Raw genomic sequence first — 18305 nt, forward strand, 5'->3', positions numbered from 1 at the left:
ATCCAGTATTGCTGTGGGGGATACATGAGGCAACATATACCAAGCATCTAGCAAATAATTAGTGCTCAATGATAACTTTATTAGTGGTATGGTTTGCTGTTATCACCATCATCATCATTGTCACAGTTCAATGTACATCAGCTGGTGAGGTGGGCCTCGGATAGTCCTAAGCAAACTAACTTACAAGGGAGCTTCTCAGAGCCTCTGAACTTTTCACAAGGACAAGGCACACTCTTCTGAGTTTCAGCAACATTTAATTGGAAGTTACTGTCCTAGTGTTCACTCATTTTGAGCATCACTATTGGAGCAGAGTCCCCAGAGACTCATTGCAGTCAGCTGCTGCTAGTAGTCAAAGCAGGTTTGAGAGCTGTACATGTCCACAAAGCCAAATTTCAACACGCTGAGTCATACTGCAGGGTCTGCCAGCACAGCCAGTCACCAAGGCAAAAGGAAAGCAGTAATCAGAAGGACCAGCGGCTGTGATGCACAGAATATTTTTGAGGGGATTTTAGTGACTATCTGATCAATGTGTCAGGATGAAGGAAGGGAGGGTGAGTGTTAATATTTACTAGACACTTACAATCCACCTGGACCCTAATCAGGCTTTACTTTTGTTGAGCACCCCAAAGTACTCAGTGGATACTCTCTCCCCTTAAATAGCCCCAGACACCCTCCATGCTGTGTGCTTGGAAGGAGTCTCTGTCTCCCAGTGGAGGGTGGGAGGTGGTCGTGGAAGGGAAATCTACTGTCATGGCCCTAGATGGGGTGATGTTATGAGAGCATTTATTTCTCTCTGGGGCTGAGTGAGATGTCACAAAAGGAAGTGACTCGCAAAAAGGGCTACACAAGAGATCTGTTTTCCACAGTTGCTATGGCTACTTAGTTATTTCTGTTAATACGACTGTCTCTGTAGGTCTAGGATATAAGGACATCTTTGAAAAAGGCTTCTCAGTTATCTCTGCACGCATTCTGGTTTAAAATCTTGGAAGAGAGATGGGTTCCATGGTGCATGCCTGTGATCCCCACTCAGGAAGCTGAGGCAGCAGGATGGCAAGTTCAAGGACAACCTGGGCAACTTAGTGAGACCCTATCTCAGAATAAAAAGGGCTGGGGAAGTGGCTCGTGGTAGAGTGCTCCTGAGGTCCAATCTCCAGTACTGCTATATAAATAAATAAATACATACATCCATAAACCTTGGAAGGGTGAGGTTATAGTGGAGAGGTTTCTTTCATGCAAGTATTCTACTTTTCTCTTATAAAATATTGGAAAATAATTCTGGGAAATAAGTTTTGGAATATAAAAAGCAAATTTGCAACAAGCAAATTTCTCAAAGTTATCAAACAGATTAGTAAAAAGAGAGATGATATACATATATATATATATATATATATATATATATATATATATCTTTCCTAGTTTGAGATTGGTTTTCAGTTTTATTTCTGGAGTGAAAAACTTTGGCATTTATTTAAAGAATGAGACAAATAATTTAAAAAAGGATCCAAACGGATATATATGCCTCCTAAGATAAATTGATACTGGTCTGCATTATTGATAAGTCATCAGGAAATCCTGTTTGGGGACATTTGTTTTCTTCATCAGCAAGAAAATTTTGAGCCTTTATTGGCTGTGATGCATCACAAAGTGTTCCTGATTGTTCTGTTTTGATATTATTGTAACTTAGAATGAATATCTACCATAAGAAAATGGAGGTGAGAAGAGTCTCAGAGGTCATCTGGTCGGTGTCTCTGAAGAGGCAAGCAGTTGCTCTCCAGGGAATAACTAATGCCCCCCATGAGTCTAAGATTTCAATTGGGTATTTCTTCAGAATCTTCTTTCCTTGGCTGGATGATCCTCATTTTCAATATTTAGAGGATATTTACTCTGCTTGGAGATCCTGTGTGCTGCAGGTGCTTGGGTCAGCCTGTGTTCTGGGTCATTAGTTGTGTGCTGCTTTTTCCTGGACAAATACTTAACACAGAGCTTGCACGGTAACCTCCTCTTACTCCAGAGTGTCCCTGCAAAATAATCATACTGCTCAAGGTCTTCCTTTTCTAGAAGTTTCAACAGAGTCATGGGGGAGTATTCATAATATTTTCAGAGGACAGAAATTCCATGGATAAATGTTCTTACCAAAGCTGAGTTATTGTTTTCCTATTCAAGGTCCACCTAGCTCTGTGATATTGAATCTGTTGTTTTTTTCTATACAGTGGAAGAAATTTGAGGTATTTGCTTTTGTAAGCACCGTTAATACCAGAAGTGATCAGTGGTGTAGAAACTGCTTTTGAGTCACCCTGGGCAATTTATTATCACTGTTGACATTTCCTTAACTTTGCATCTATTATTGAAGGGCTCAAGCTGTTCAGTGGCTTTCTCCCATACGGACCTCCACTTGCTAGGTTTCTCATTGTAATTGGGATCCTGGACATTTGGTGCTATATGAGCCATCCCTGGCTATTCCCTGGTGGAATTCTAGGTCTACTCTCCATGCTGGAAATGAAATGGGCCAATTTTTAAAAAATTTTTAAAGGCTTAATCACACTTCTCTAAACTCTGTCTTTATCTATATTGATCTACATTTAACATGATAGGGAAAGTATGTCTTATATACTTACTACTACAGGTCTCTAAGGTAGTTGAGGGCATGATGAGGCTGTCCAGAATCTAGTACACATTTACCCATACCACTAAAGTCTTTCCGAGTCACACAGAAGTACTTCACAATCCCTGTTTTTGTCATCATAGTTGACCAAGGGTGAGAAACCCTGTTCTGGGATCCCTGTTTGCCCAGGGAGTGGCACAGACATTCCTGATGCTCACAGATATGAGGGATGCCCAGAGAGCCCTTTATCTACCCAGAGCATGACTGACATCTCTGCTCACTTTGTATCTGCTTAGCCCGAAGTGCGTGACCTCGTTCTATAAATACCAGCCTTGTTGTTCAAATAAGAGCTGCCTTACATTCCCGGTCACCACAAAATCCCCCAGATGTCCCATGCTGGCTGTGAGTTTTCATTTCTCTCCCTCTAGGAGAGGGAGCAGGGTCTAGGGGTTTAGGGCCTAGAGCTACCAACACTTACCCTTTCTTTCCATAAATGTGTAAGGCTCTGGATGAGGGGATACAAAGATAAATAAGATTCAGTCACTGCTCTCAAGGAGCATATAGTGTGGTGCAATAGAAGAGATATACATAGATATAATAGGAGAATGACAGAGAAGCCATGGGGAAGGAGGAAGAGGAGGAGCTGTGAGGAATTCAGGGGAAGGAGAGCCTGCTTTCAACTGGGGGTTCCTAAAAGGCTTCCTGTGGGGCATGCACTTAAGCTGAGAATGAAGATTAAGTAGGATTTCAATAAAGTAAAATGGGTGAGCTATTTAGAAAATCATTGCTTTGGATCCCTAGCTTATACATCAGACTGAACTCCAAATCCTGACAGTTTAATATTTAAAAGTATAACCCTCCAAATAGTAAAAAAAAACACAATTGTTTATGTAATCTTGAAATGGGAAAGTTTATCTGAAGTGTAAGAGAAAAGAAATAAGATACAAAAGAAAATAAAGCTTTTGAGTACAATAAGATTATCTATCATAAACATGAACACAAGATAAAAGAACAAAGGAGAATAAGAAAATATTTGTCATTTGATATTAAGTAAGGGTGGTATTAATACAAAGAGCTTATATGAAATAAATTAGAAAAATAAACATCTTAAAAGAAAAATAGGTGAAAGACAATGAGCAGATTCTAAGTACCAAGTACTGGCCTAGGGCTGGGTCAACAACCGACTCTGGTCAAGTCCAGCCTGCCACCAGACTTGTGTGAAGTCAGCTAAGAATAAATTTTGAGTTATTAAATGAATGAAAAAATCAAAGGAAGAATATTTCATAATGTGGAAATAATATAACATTGTAATTTTTAGTGTCCATAAATCAAATTTTATTGAAACACAGTCATACCATTTGCTTACATATCATCTTTGGCTGCTTTTACCCTACAACAGCTGAGTTGAGTCATTCTGACAGACAGTGCATGACCCACGGAAACTTAAACATTTACCATCTGGCCCTTTACAGCAAAAGTTTGCTGACCCCTGGCCTAGAGTAAGGGTGGATATGGCATCTTCAAGGAATTTCAATTCTACACATACAAGCTCAATGCAATTTCACTTGACCTTTTCGTCTTTTCTACATTTTCCCCCTAAATCTTCATCTGTTTCAAAGAAAGGACTGCAAAACATGGGTAAGATCTGGAATTAAGGTTATGAAATAAGAATATCTTATCTTTAAGGAAGTTGGTCTTAAAATTTGACTTATCCTTTTTTTTTATGTCTTTAGAATTCAGATTCACATCTAAAACTGAAATACCAGTAGGAAAGAATAATAAGCTTTCACATCTACTTATGTTCTTCCTATTTTATATTTGATCTAGGGATAAAAGATACATGAACAGATATCCTACAGTGAGTGATGATTTAGTGAAATTTGAAAATGCTATTGAAATATATCATCTTTTCAGTTACTTTGTTCTTGTCACATGAAAAATCAGCCTTAGTAATAAAAATCTGAACAGAAGTATAATTAATTTGCTTATAATTTATTCATATGCTCATATACAGTGATTCTTCTAGTTAACTTTGAGATGTTCTGGAATATACACAGGGCTTGTTCATAACACAAAATGAGGATAGAAACTAAGTATATTATTTTCATCTCTATACAGCTACATGTCTAGCACATTGCCTGGCACATATGATACAACAGAAATATGTTTAGTGAATGAATGTGGTTGGTTGATCTAAAGTTATCAAATTTAAATTCCATATAGTTTTGTATAAAAATATAACTAGGGCTGGGGAGATAGCTCAGTCAGTAGAGTGTTCACCTTGCAAGCACAAGGCCCTGGGTTCGATCCCCAGCACTGCAAAAAAAAAAAAAAAAAAAAAAAAAAAAAAATATATATATATATATAAATAAAAACACACACACACTAAAGTATTTTGAATCCAATGAAGACAGGGTAGTCTGTTTCAATACTTCATTTCTTTAATAATAACTTCTATTTCCATAGATGTTTACTAATATTATACAACTTGCCTGAGAAGCAACCATTAAAAATCTCATTAAAATTATTATTACAATTGGTAATGTGTTCTGTGTTCTGAACAAGTTATTACATTGATTTTCAAAATAAATACATATATATTTTCTGACTGAAAAAGTAATACTCAGAAGTAAAATTCAGACTTTAAAAATATATAGGAAAAGTCTATAATAATTTCATCCCTGAAGATAAACCCTATTAACAACCCGGATTATCTTCAGATTTTTTTCTGTGTATATGGCAACATGTATAATATTATTATCTTATTAAAATACAACCCTACTATACATACTGTTTTTTGTAAAACCACAGAATCTTTTTTTAAAAATATTTTTTAGTTGTCAATGGACCTTTATTTATTCATTTTTATGTGGTGCTGAGGATTGAACCCAGTGCCTCACATGTGCTAGGCGAGTGCTCTACCACTAAGCCCCAGCCCCAGCCCTTCGTACTGTTGTTTTAAAAAAAAAATATTTTTAGTTGTAGATAGACACAATACCTTTATTTTATTTATTTATTTTTATGTGGTGCTGAGGACCAAACCCAGTGCCTCATGCATGCCAGGCTCTATAACTACAGCCCTATTTTGAAACTTGTTTTTTTTTTTTTTTTTCTGTCAAAAGTAAGTTTCTGTGTTAGTACTCAAAGATTCACTGTATTATTTTTAGTGACAGAACAATAGATATTACATGAATATATCATTATCATTTATCCACACTTTCCTATTGACAAACATCTGGATTTAACAATTATATTTTGAATTGCTTTAGATGCCAAGTAATCTTAATGACAAACAAAAATACTGAGTGCTTGAGAGAGAAAGAGAGAGGGGAAAAAAAGAGTAAAACAAGTGAGTAAGTTTTAAGCAATAATAGGCCTTCGTGCATCCTGGGAATTTTTAGCCAGCAAGCTGCAGACAGTTTGGCATGGCTGATGCAATGACAGCACAATTATATGTCACTGAGGCAAGCATGTGAAACTGCAAACAAATGCCTTTGTTTTAAAGAAGGCAAATCATAACCACTGTAGAGAATGTTGTTGTTAGAGCTCTGCAGGATTTTCAGGTTTAGAAAAAAAGGACCTTGAAGCTTTGTTGGGATCGAATGGGCCACCAAAGAAAGCCCATAGGGCTGCTGCTTACATTCCACTGCCTTTACTCTGGACCATTCAGTGTCTGCAGTTCTGAACTCTTTTAAATGCTCCCAGCAGGAATTGTATGGCAAAGGCTAATAGATCGAGGTTGGATAATATCAGTAGGCTTCCAGACAGGACAAGCATCAGGATTTGTGTGATCCGGGATGTGTCTTTTGTCTCTGCCAATTTGATCAGAAAGGGAGCTGGAGGCTCTGGGAGAATGCCACCCCTGATAGCTTCCTCTGTTCAGCTAGGAAAGACACAACAAATATGACTTGGCAAAGACCCCAGTGCAAAGTAAAACCTTAACTTCTTGCTTGCGTTATTTCCAGCCAGATTTCTGTCAATTTGCCCCTTTCCACACAAAGAGAAAAAGCAGGAAGTACATTGGCACTTGGGGCCCTTATGAATGCCATTAGTTTTGTTGAACTTGGATTCCTTCATAGGAAATGTTCTAATATGTGTGTGTGTTGCATCATTTTAGAGCAGCACATTAGTAGGACAAATGTTGCAGATGGCGCATAAGAATAGTTAAAAAAAAATCAGTGTGTCACTAGGTACAAATAAAGTAAAAGTCACATCACTCACTAGATATGAATAAAAGTCCATGTTGCATATCAGATGACCGACAGTGTGAACAGGCAACAGTGACAAGGCTAGAAAGAGACTCATAGTAGGAATAATAATAACCGTCTTACACATCCCTATGTGCCAGACCCTATTCTAAGCACTTTACATAAGTTGCCTCATTTAGACCTCACCAGGATCCCAGGAATTTTAGCACTATTACTATTCCTATTTTACAACAGAGGAGCACAGATAAATTGATAAACTGATCCCATGTCACATGCTTAATAAGTGGTAAAGCAATGATGCAAACCCAAGTAATCTACTTCTAGAGCCTGTGCTGTTAGCTACCAGTATGTCTGAAAAATCCCAAACTTCAAAGTCAACATCTAATCAGCTCAGAAGCAGTAAATACACCCAGAGAACTGACCAAGATATAGCAATAATATTTTCCATCAAAAGGAGGCAGGCCACCTGGAGAAATGGCTGATTCAAGGTCTGGGACAGGAAGCAAACAAGAGAAACCTGAAGCATCTTGTCATATAGATGGTGAGGAAGCTATTGAAGACTAGTAGGGTTGTTCCAAAAGGCCCTGCAAACCTATTTAAAGAGGCTCTGGATGGCCAAAGAGAAGACAATTTGAGCATCAATCATGATTACAGATAACACAGCAAGTATGTTTAAACCTGTGAGTTCATAATGATGCTCAAAGAATTTGCCAATTGGGAACTAATTCATTACTGAATTGAAAACTGGTAAATAAATGCTACCATGTTTTTCTGCCTTCCCAATGTGAACTATATCCCTGGGTAACTAAATTGTACATGAGGTAAAATTCCTTTTTCTAGAACTGATCCAGCTGGTAAATACAAAAGGATAGGGTTAGAATATAGGTTGATTCTTGTTTACCTGAAATTCGTAGGACCAGAAGTGTTTTAGATTTTGAATATTTTTAGATTTTGGAATATTTGCATATACTGTACATAATGAGATATCTTGGGGATGTGACCCAAGTCTAAATATGAAAGGCACTTATGTTTCTTACACGCCTTAAACAGAGAGCCCAAAGATAATTTGATACTGGATTTTAGTGTGTTTGCGTTTTAACTGTGACCAGTCACATGTGGTCAGGTATGAAACTCTCCACTTGGATTTCAGAGCATTTTGAACTTGGGGGTTTGGGGTTGGGAATGTTCAGTCTGTGCCACATTTTCACAACCCCTAAAAAACTAATGAACTAATTGCTAACAGGAGAAAACCAGAGACAGCCTGAAAATATGTGCCTCCTGTTTGTCAAGGGAAGAATATGCCCCACTTATGAAGACTTGCCAAAGAAGTAAACTTGAATCTCATCAAACCTCTCATTCCAATTACCAATTTCAGAAAATTTAGAGGACAGAGAAACATATTATACTATGCTAAAGGAATGCAAATGACAGAAAAGCAGACTGTAAGAAACTCTATAGAACAAATGACCCGATCTCTTTAATAATTAATTTGCAAAAAAGGGAGAGGACCCTATAGATCAAGAGATTTAAAAGCATATCAACACCATTTATATATGATTTATCAAAATGCATAAGTGCATTCTACTGTCATGCACAACTAATTACAACAAATTAAAAATTAAATTAAAAAAGCATATCAACCAATTGCAACCTGTGGGCCTTATTTGGATCTTAATTTTTTAAAACTGTGAAAGAAATTACATTTATGAGAAAATTGACCATTTGAACAGTGACTATATATTTGATGACTGTTAATTTTATAGATTGGATATTAATACTATGGTTATGTTTAAAAGCCTTCTATTCTGCTGATGAAATGATAAAGTCTCCAAGATTTGCTTTAAAATAAGATGCAATGAGGTAGGGGGGTGGAGATGAGCAGAATTGTCCCCGGGTTGATGATTATTGATGTTAGATAATGGGTACATGGAGGTGTATTATTATTATATTATGGTATTAGCATTAAAATTTCCATAATAAAATGTTTTAAAAAATCAAATGCCTAATTTTTTGATTATACAAAGTACACACTGATTCTGATAAAAGATTAATTTTGTCAAAACATGTTAGATATTAAGCTGGATGCAGTGGCGCATGCTATAATACCAGTGACTCAGCAATAATTTATAATAGGTCAGTAGCTACCATTTGAATAAATTTATTTGTACTTCAAGCATTAGAATTAAAAGTACAAAATAATGAATTATCCTTAAATCTTCACCATGTCACAAACATTTATTGAATGCCTCCTCTGTGCTTGGTGCTAGGAATCCAGACATGTCGCTGCCTCTGGTGGGTTAAAAGGCAAGTGGGTCACCAGCCTTCATCCAGAATGATTGGAGATTTGATGGAGAAGAGGACCAGTAGATGCCATAGCTCAGGGCCAATGTTAATTGTGTCTAGGTGGTGAGAGTTGGGGAGAAGGTCTTTTGTAAGATGTGTTAGGCATGAAAAGAGACAGAAAAGGAAGGAGGTTGAAGGTTGATGAGGAGAAGCAGTGAGTGCTCAAGCCCTCCATATGTCATGCTTGGCCCTTTGGACTCCACCTACTTTCCTGGGGAATCTCATTTTTTATGATCTAACCTCCCTGCTAATGATTCGTAAATTTTTATCTCTGACCCTGACCTCTATCCTATAGTCTCCAGAACTGTGTGTTCACTCCACATTATAGATTTTACCTCAAACTCAACAAGTCCAAAAACAGCTCATTATTTTTCTTGGAACCTACTCTGTCTCACATTCCCAATGTCCACAAAGGCATTCAGGAGACAATCCTTTAAGGCCTAGGTGCTCCTGTGTCCTGCTGCTCCACTGTTTGACAGTCTGCATCCTAAAGACCTCTGAGGCTAGCTTCTTCTCTGTCTCCCCTTGCTGTTTGCCTTGGTTCAAGCCTTGCTGTCCTTTAGGCAATAGCAATTATCTTCCACCTGCTCTTCTAGTTTCTTCTCATTCTAATCTATTTTCTGTTCTGCTATGAGACTACCAGGTCCCAAAGCTCCCCTCATAAGGGTGCCCATTACTAATGCAAACTACCAGGCTTCCCTCTGGAAATTCTGACTCTATGCATCTGGGTTGGGACCAAGGAATTTATGTTCTAACAAGGATGCTGATTTGTTACTATCTTTAAGAAGGTTTGAGAAACACTGTTTGAAAACATATCCTTGCTAAACATACTTGCAACACCTCTATGCAGCAGTATTTTCCACACTTGTGTAAAGGTGATTCAGGTTATAAAGTATGACTTATGTTGTAAACCAGGGAATAACAGACATTTTTATATGTGGTAAAAGAAATAAAATTTTCTCAAGACTAATTTTCTCCTCTATTCTGTCTCATTTAAAAATAATCACAGCCAATAATCACTCACTGAATAGATTTCAAGACCTGCCGCTTAAAAACACTCTTCCGTGGGTTAAAATCCAAGTTCCTTAGCTTGTTTTGCCACGATATAGCTCTTATTCCTCTTTTGCCAATACTTACCTATTAAATTGCTTAATGGCCATGCCTCACTCCTTAGCATGCTGTACCCTCATGCCTAGACATTCCCTTGGGCTCTTGTTGATGAACTTTTGTCTTTCTCCAAATCTTTGCTCAGATAATACTTCCTTTGTGTACTCTCCCCTAAGTTCTGGGGCTACAGTTTCAGCCTAAATGCCCCCTTTGCAATTTGTACTTGTCCAAATTAATGCTTCTCATCTATCTCACAGCCCTGCAATTATCTGGTTACTATGTTTCTCATTCCAACTGCACCATACTCCTTGAGTGCAGGGGACCCTTTCTTAGTAGTTTTTGTGTGACTGGACCTAGAAAATGACTGGCACAGAAGAGAAATTTGATAAACAGTAATCAATGAAGCGTGATGAGTGAAAGGTGTGAGCAAGAAGAGCAAGTTGGGTACCTAGAGCTCAGGATTGGAGACAAACTGGCAAGTAGCTTGTGTTCAGATTGAGGAAAAGGGTCCAAAGCAATCCTGAAAACTTTGGGCCTTATTTTCCAGCTAAAACAAAGATTTTGTTCCTAAGTGGGGATATTTGACCAGAGATAGAATATAATTATGGCTTTGTTTTCAGAAACAACTTTGATGGTGTGGTGGAGGATGCTGAGAGGGGGCTGACAGCTTAGAACTGAGACTGTGGGGATAATGCTAATGAGAAATGGAGTCTGGGGGAGGGCCCCGGGAGGCATATTAGGTGAAACCTGATGTAGGATGCCAGAAGTGAGAGTGAGAAATCAATAAATGACTTGGAATTACAGCCAGGAGATCAAGGTCAACATCAGCAGTCTAAGTCAGGTGGGTAGCATACACTCTTCCATTATGTGATAAGAATCACTCTTTACTTCTGTGGTCTTTCTTCCAATAATTCATAATCACAGTCGAATTATGAGAAAAACATCAGAGAAATTCCAGCTGAGGAACATTCAAAACATACCAGGCCAATACCCCTCAAAATTGTCAAGGTAAATTGACAGGCAGGCAAGGTGGTGTATGCCTGTAATCCCAGTGGCTTGGAAGGCTGATGCAGGAGGATCATGAATTCAGAGCCAGCCTCAGCAACTTAGCAAGGCCCTGACTCAAAAAAAAAAAAAAAAAAAAAAAAAAAAAAAGGACTGGGGCTGTGTAAGCGCCTCTGGGTTCAATCCCTGGTACCAAAAATATATAAATAAAAATAAAAAATAGGGAAGTCTAAGAAACTTAAAGCCAAGATAAGCCTAAAGAACATGGCTACATGTGTGATATCCTGGCACTAATCCTATCACGGGGCTGCACTCTCATGATCTCTGCTAAACCTAATTACCTCCCAATACCATCACTGAGGAATGAGGCTTTGAAAGATGAAGGGACTTGGGGGGGGGGACATAAATCAGTCCATAATAACACTGTTATAGCTCCATCCCCTGTGACACCCAGATACATTAATGTAGGATATTAGCGACTGGGAGAAAATGGTATTACTATTTTATAGTATTTTAATTTCTCTCTCATATTCTCTTTATGAAAAGAATAAAAGCAAGAAAAACTTTTCCTTTAAAATTTCTTCCCCAATTCTGTATTCCTCTTAGAAAAAGCAAGCTATTAAAAAAAAAAAAAAAAAAAAAAAAAGCAAGCTATTTAAGCCACGGAAGTCAGCATATCTAAATGCAATACATTTTATCCTTGCCAGACCTTAAAAGGGAGTTAATTAAAAGGCCCTCAGGCTGCCTTCCTCTAACTGTAATTAGGGAAGGGAAGAATTGGCTCCTGTGCCCTTTTCCTCTTAACAATTTCTCTTCCTTTCCTTCCCTCCTTCATCTCTGCCTCTTCTAATTCTCCTACCTGGATGGGGGAGAGCTGGGAATGCCCTTTTACACTCCAGATCTCAGAAGAGATACAGGTAATGACTCAGGGTGTACTCTGGGAGAAACATCACCTCTAAGCTGTGCTGAGGAATCACTTGAGGGTTATGGGTACAAGGATCTCCCTCAACACAACAAATACCTTTCTGGTCTAACAGAAGAATGGAGAACACTCTCTTGAGGCCCAGGGTCATTACACATCCACATATACATGCATATATAATGTGTCTATGTATGTACATGTATGTGTGTATAAATAATTAAAACATACATGTCCATTTACTTTCAGTCATTTAGAGTTTGATGACAGTTCAGTTGTGTTTTTGTGTATATCCGCTGCAGAATCTATTGAACTAAGGTACAAGTATTTACTTAAGAGCAAATACAAAATCTATGGAATATAAATAATAAACATGCTGCCTTGTATACACAAAGCCCTGAGTTCAATCTCCAACACCAAAAAAAAAAAAAAAAAAAAAACCCACAGAGACAAATAAACATGCACAACATCCTTTCACTACAAGAACTATTGCTATAATTTGTAGGCCCTTGAATGTGCATCATGGACTATCAGAACACAGCATTTCCAACAACGAAAAAGTCCAGGCCCTCATCATTGCTATACACACACACACACACACACACACACACACACACCAACTAAAAAGTCCAGGCCCTCATCATTGCCATACACACACACACACACACACACACACACACACACGTGTGTGCGCACATTTATGTCAGTTATTAGAACTCAGTGAGCAATATTGAAAAGATAAGTAAAAAACTAATGTTAGTCACTAAAAACAAAAAGGTTTCTCCCTCTGGGAAAATGTTGATGAAGATAAAATGAAATGGCCAAGAGCAGAAACTGGTTATTTCAAAAGAATGAAACTTCCCCCTTGTGTAAAGTTTCCTCAGGCCTCTACCAGCTCTAGTGAGGCCTCTGCTTTTTCCAGGGGAACTGGCAAAGTTAAACTGGAAAAAGGCATCGACATGGACCTGTGGTCCATTTTACCTGACTTGTGGGAAAGAGTTAAATGACAAAATTCTAATAAGTAAGGCTTGAATTCTAATAAGTGAAGCTTCTACCAGACGCCATAGTCTGGAGTAGCCTTAGGTAGAGGGAAAGCAGACAGAGGTGAAATTCAAATGCATTCATTGTACAAATTTTTATTGAGCACTGTTTTTGTTTGTGTCCTTTATTCGTGTTAGGTAGTGCTGAGGATCAAACACAGGGCCTCAGGCATGTTAGGCAAGACCTCTACCACTGAGAGAAATCCCCAGCCTTCTTGAGCACTGCTCTGTGCAGGTTACTATTCTAGGAGCTGGGGTGAAAAATCTCTACCTTCATGAAGTTTGCATTCTAGTGAGGAGAGAAATATGAAAACTATGTAATTAAACCATGAATAAGGGTCACAAGGAAATAAAATAAGGTAAAGAGTAGAGAATAACCACAGGGTAAATATTTGGGGGTCGGACAGCTATGCAAAAATTCGAGGGAAAAGTATTCTAGGAAGACAAATGAAGAATGGCAACTAAAAAGCCTCTGAAGCATGAGGAGCTTCGTGTGTGTGTGTGTGTGTGTGTGTGTGTGTGTGAGAGAGAGAGAGAGAGAGAGAGAGAGAAACAGAGAGAGAGAGAGAGAGAGAAACAGAGAGAGAGAGAGAAACAGAGAGAGAGAGAAACAGAGAGAGAGAGAAAGAGAGAGAGAGAGAGAGAGAGAGAGAGAGAGAGTGGGGCTGGTGTGGCTGACATTGCATGAACGATGAAAGGGTAGAAGGAAGTGAGGTCTGAGGGTCAGGCAGGACTGGGTGTCCAGGCCACAGAAAGTTGTCTGGATTGCAATGAGAAACCATGGACGACTGTAAATGGCAGTATGGTCTGATCTGAGTTGGACTCCCAAGCACACCTCTAGCAAGCTGTTATCACTGTGTACTAAAAAGGGCTTTGGGGGCCAGTTTAGAGGCAAGGCAACTAGTTAGAAGATTTTTACACTAGTTCAATTGAGGAGCAGTGGCTGCGACCTGGGTGGGATCAGTGGAGATGTGCAGAGAAGATGAATAGTGTCCAGACTTGGGAGATGTTTTGGAGGAGGGACTGACAATGCCTGCTGATAGCTTGGGTGTGGAAGATGAAAGAAAGAGAGGATGAAGGATGACTTGTAAATTTGGAGCTTGAACCTCTGAATAGATGTGGGGCTATTAACTGAGGTGGGGAAGATCGTGAGAAAGGAGCATGTTTAGTGGGTGGAGTCAAATTTGGTTCTTGGCCATTTTAAATTAGTGTTACTTATTAAACACTTAAGAGGGGAAATTGAGTAGGCATTGGATCCAAGGTTAGGGCTAGAGACAGATCTTTGAGAATCAGCAACTGTAGTGTCCCTTCATCCTTAGAGCGAGCCCAAAACCTAATTCCACATTTCATGCAACTCCAAAGCTCTTAAAATGATTTGGGGGAGTTCCAGGTAGACAAAAGGGAGATGGTGATTTCATTCTTTGTCTAGTTTCAGTTTCTTTTATTGAATTAGTGCTGTTTATGGTATTTCTTCTTTCTTCGGCCTCACCCAGAGAGGGAATTCAGCCATTTCCTTGATGTTCATAGGCAGCCAAGATACTGAGTGTGCAGGAAACTGCATTAAAGATTAGCTGGAGGCAGAGGGGAGTGTGCATGCTTGAAGAGTGGGAGGGAAATGCCATAATGATGTAAGGTAACCGTGTGTATCTATAGGCATACACATGGTTAGGGCTGCTAAAATTGTTAGGGCTGTTAGGTCTTCTCCATGGACCCCGGGGTTAAGGACTTTTTTCCTAAGGGGCTACACAATGGCTGCAGGGAGACAGTCATAAACTCTGGATTATAATTATGAACGATTGCTAGAGAAGTGACCTTGGAATGGGGACATGTGGTCACAGCCTCACTGTTGGTCCCTGGCCAACTCTGCTTTTTGATGTATCATCTATAAGCACAGCACATCCACATATTTCCTTTTCTATAAACTGAGGCACTTGGGTAGATGATTTCCAACTATGATTTCTTGTTTATCCCTCCCGGCCAGCATCTGATCATTTACCAGTTTCAGAAAGCACCTTTCTCTGAATGTATTCAATGCATATTTCTTCTGAGAGAAAATGCTATGCAATGGAAGGCTTTGATATATCATTATGTCCATTTTTATATGTCATTATGACATTATGTCCAAGTTGGAAATTATTTGTGTATAAAGAATATTACCAAGTTACCTTATCCAAAATACATATCCAAAAGAATATGTGCATGACTTGCATTTTTTAAATAAACAAACTTCATGTGTCTCCAGACACTTAAGCTCTGACGCAGACTGAGCAAGAAAAAAATTGTCATTCCTACTTCCCTTCCTTCTTTATATCCTTGAACACTCATTGAGTTCTCTATGTGACCTGGGTCCTAGGGATACAAAACTGTGCATAGAATTTGTCTTTGCTGCTCAGCAGCCCATGTTCTAGCTGGGGAGAACATAATAAAACCACTAAATATACTTAGGATAACTGTTCTAACAATGATCTCAAGTACATGCAAAGCACTGTGGCCACATTCCTCAGCACATGATCTTCAGACGTCTGCATGCATCAGTAGGCAGATTCCTGAACCCCTGTTAGATGAAGAATACTAAGGATCCAGAACCACAGTTTTGTGGCAACTAAGAGGTAAATGAATTTGTCTTTCTCTTTGCAAATATAAGTATTTAGAATCTTATTTAATAGCTCTATTAAGAACATTACACACTCTCTGATTGACAAACTTAAAAAAAAAAAATCTAGCCAATAGCTGGGCATGGTGATACATGACTATAATCCCAGTGACTTGGGAGGCCAAAGCAGAAGGATCACAAGTTCAAGGTCAGTCTCAATATTTTAGTGAGACCATCAGTAACTTAGTGAGACTCAGTCTCAAATAAAAAATAAAAAAGGTCTAGTTATGTAGCTCAATCATAAAGCACTCCTGGGTTCAAACCCCAGAACAACAACATCAACAAAAAATTTAGCCATACAAATGATTGACAAAGTTCTGGAATAACGGACCTTCAGAGGATGCTTGTAGCAGCATATGTTGGTAAAACGTTGTGGAAAGCAATTTTGGCATGATCTAATATAATTGAAGATCTACATATACTATGACTGAACAGTTGCACTCTTGAGAAATCCTCACACGTGGGCACAAGGAACAGTCTATGCATCATTGTTTATAATGATGAAAAATTGAAAATGTTGTGTAGCAGTGAAAGAGAATAAATTGGAACCATATGTATCAACATAGATAAATCTCAAAATCAAGTTTAGAATATTTCCAAAAACTGTGAGGGATAGTTTTGTTTGGATTAAGAGAATTTCTAGAGAATTGGCAAAGCATTATTTCTGAATGTGTCTGTGAGGGTGTTTCCAGAGAAGATTGGTATGTCAATCTGAAGACTGAAGGGGAAAGATCTTCCTGGGTTATGGGTGGGCACTATCTAATCAACTAGGGACCCAGATAGCTACACAACAATAATAACAACAAAGGCAGAAAAGTGGGGTTAGGAATATAGCTCAGTGATGAAGCACTTGCTAAACATGCATAAAGCCCTGTTTAAACCCTAGCACTGAAAAAAAAAAAAAAAAAAGAGCAAAGAAAAGACAGTTTCCTTTTTTCTCTGTTCTGGGGCTGGAGAACTCTTCTTCTGCCCCAGAACATCCAGGCTTTCTGACCTTACTACTCTAGGACTTACACCAGTGCCCCCACCAGGTTCTAGGCCTTTGGCCTCAGATTGAACATTACGTTGCCAGCTTCTCTGGGTCTGAGTCCTTTAGATTTGGACTGAGTCACACTATTAGCATCCCAAGGGTTTCAAACTGCAGACCACCTGATATGGGACTTCTCAGCCTTTATAATCACATCAGCCAATTCCTGTAATAAATCCCCTTTCATTTCTATCTACTTATCTATCTATCTATCCATCCATCCATCCATCCATCCATTACCCCCTTTTGTTCTGTCCCTCTGGAGAATCCTGACTAATACAGAAACCAGTTACGTACTTCTTATGGTTTCATATACAGGTTAGGTGAGAGAAAGAAAATAGGAGAATGAAATTAGGTTTGTTTGCTTTTTTTTTCTTTAATAACTGTTACGGGAAAGATGATCTAGTGCCAGGTGTGGTGACCCATGCCTATAATCCCATTGACTAAGAGGCTGAGAAGGGAGAATTTTAAATGTGAGGCCAGCTTCAGTAACTTAGTGAGACCCTGTCTCAAAATAAAAACTAAAAAAGGCTGGGGGTGTGGTTCAGTGTTTAAGTACCCCTGAATTCAATCCCCAGTACAAAAAAAGAAAAAAGATGATCTAGTGCCCACTAAACAAAACAAAAACAAAAAAACAAAACAAAAACAAAGACAAATTTTTAAGACTTGTTTTCTCTGGTTTATATACAAAAGCCCGTTTTTTTCCCTCATACTTCAGGTGCAAATTCACATCCTATTTGTATTTTTATTTTATATACAAGCATTTTTTCTGTGTTGTGACAAATTGTCACAGATATCACTTTTAATGACTGCATATCCAACTTATTGATATTAATTTATTTATGCCTTCCTCTATTGCTTATATTTGATGTTTTTGATGTTATAATGTGGTTTAGTAAGTAAAGCACAAAATTTGGAGACATTTAGCTCTGGATTTGAGTCTCAGAAGTGTTTCTTAGCTGTACAATTTAGGGCAAATTACTCAATCACTTAAGTAGGAGAAGCGAATAGTACTACTTGTACTTTATAGGCTATAATGTTAAGTGAGATAACATATAAAATGCTTAGTAGAGTACCTGGCACATAGTAGATATTCAGACAATGACAAATATAGGATTTCTGGTCAATTTTAAAGTCCCCAAGAGCAAGCAATGACTTTATTATTTTCAATATCTGACATGGTTTATAATGCATAGAATTCAGTACAGTACCTGTAACTGACCTGTCAACCATTTTAGTGAACTTTCTGGAAATTTAGGATTATACTTTACATGGAATGACTGGGTCATAGAGGATCAACAGGTTAGGCTCTTGAAACTTATTGTAGATTGGTCTATACCTAGCCAGGAGTGGGTGAAATTGGGCCAATGACCTCAGTTGAGCTTGCTAGGGCAGCCCATG

The 18305-nt window shown here is 38.4% G+C and overlaps 1 long non-coding RNA gene across 1 annotated transcript in view; it reads left to right on the forward strand.

Annotated features, from left to right (window-relative positions):
- The window catches only part of LOC306643905, a 33433-nt gene that overhangs the window by 13905 nt on the left and 1223 nt on the right, over positions 1 to 18305 (forward strand). The window lies entirely within an intron of this gene.

The sequence above is a fragment of the Sciurus vulgaris genome (genome assembly GCF_902686455.1).
Source record: "Sciurus vulgaris genome assembly, chromosome: 14".
Lineage (NCBI taxonomy): Eukaryota > Metazoa > Chordata > Mammalia > Rodentia > Sciuridae > Sciurus > Sciurus vulgaris.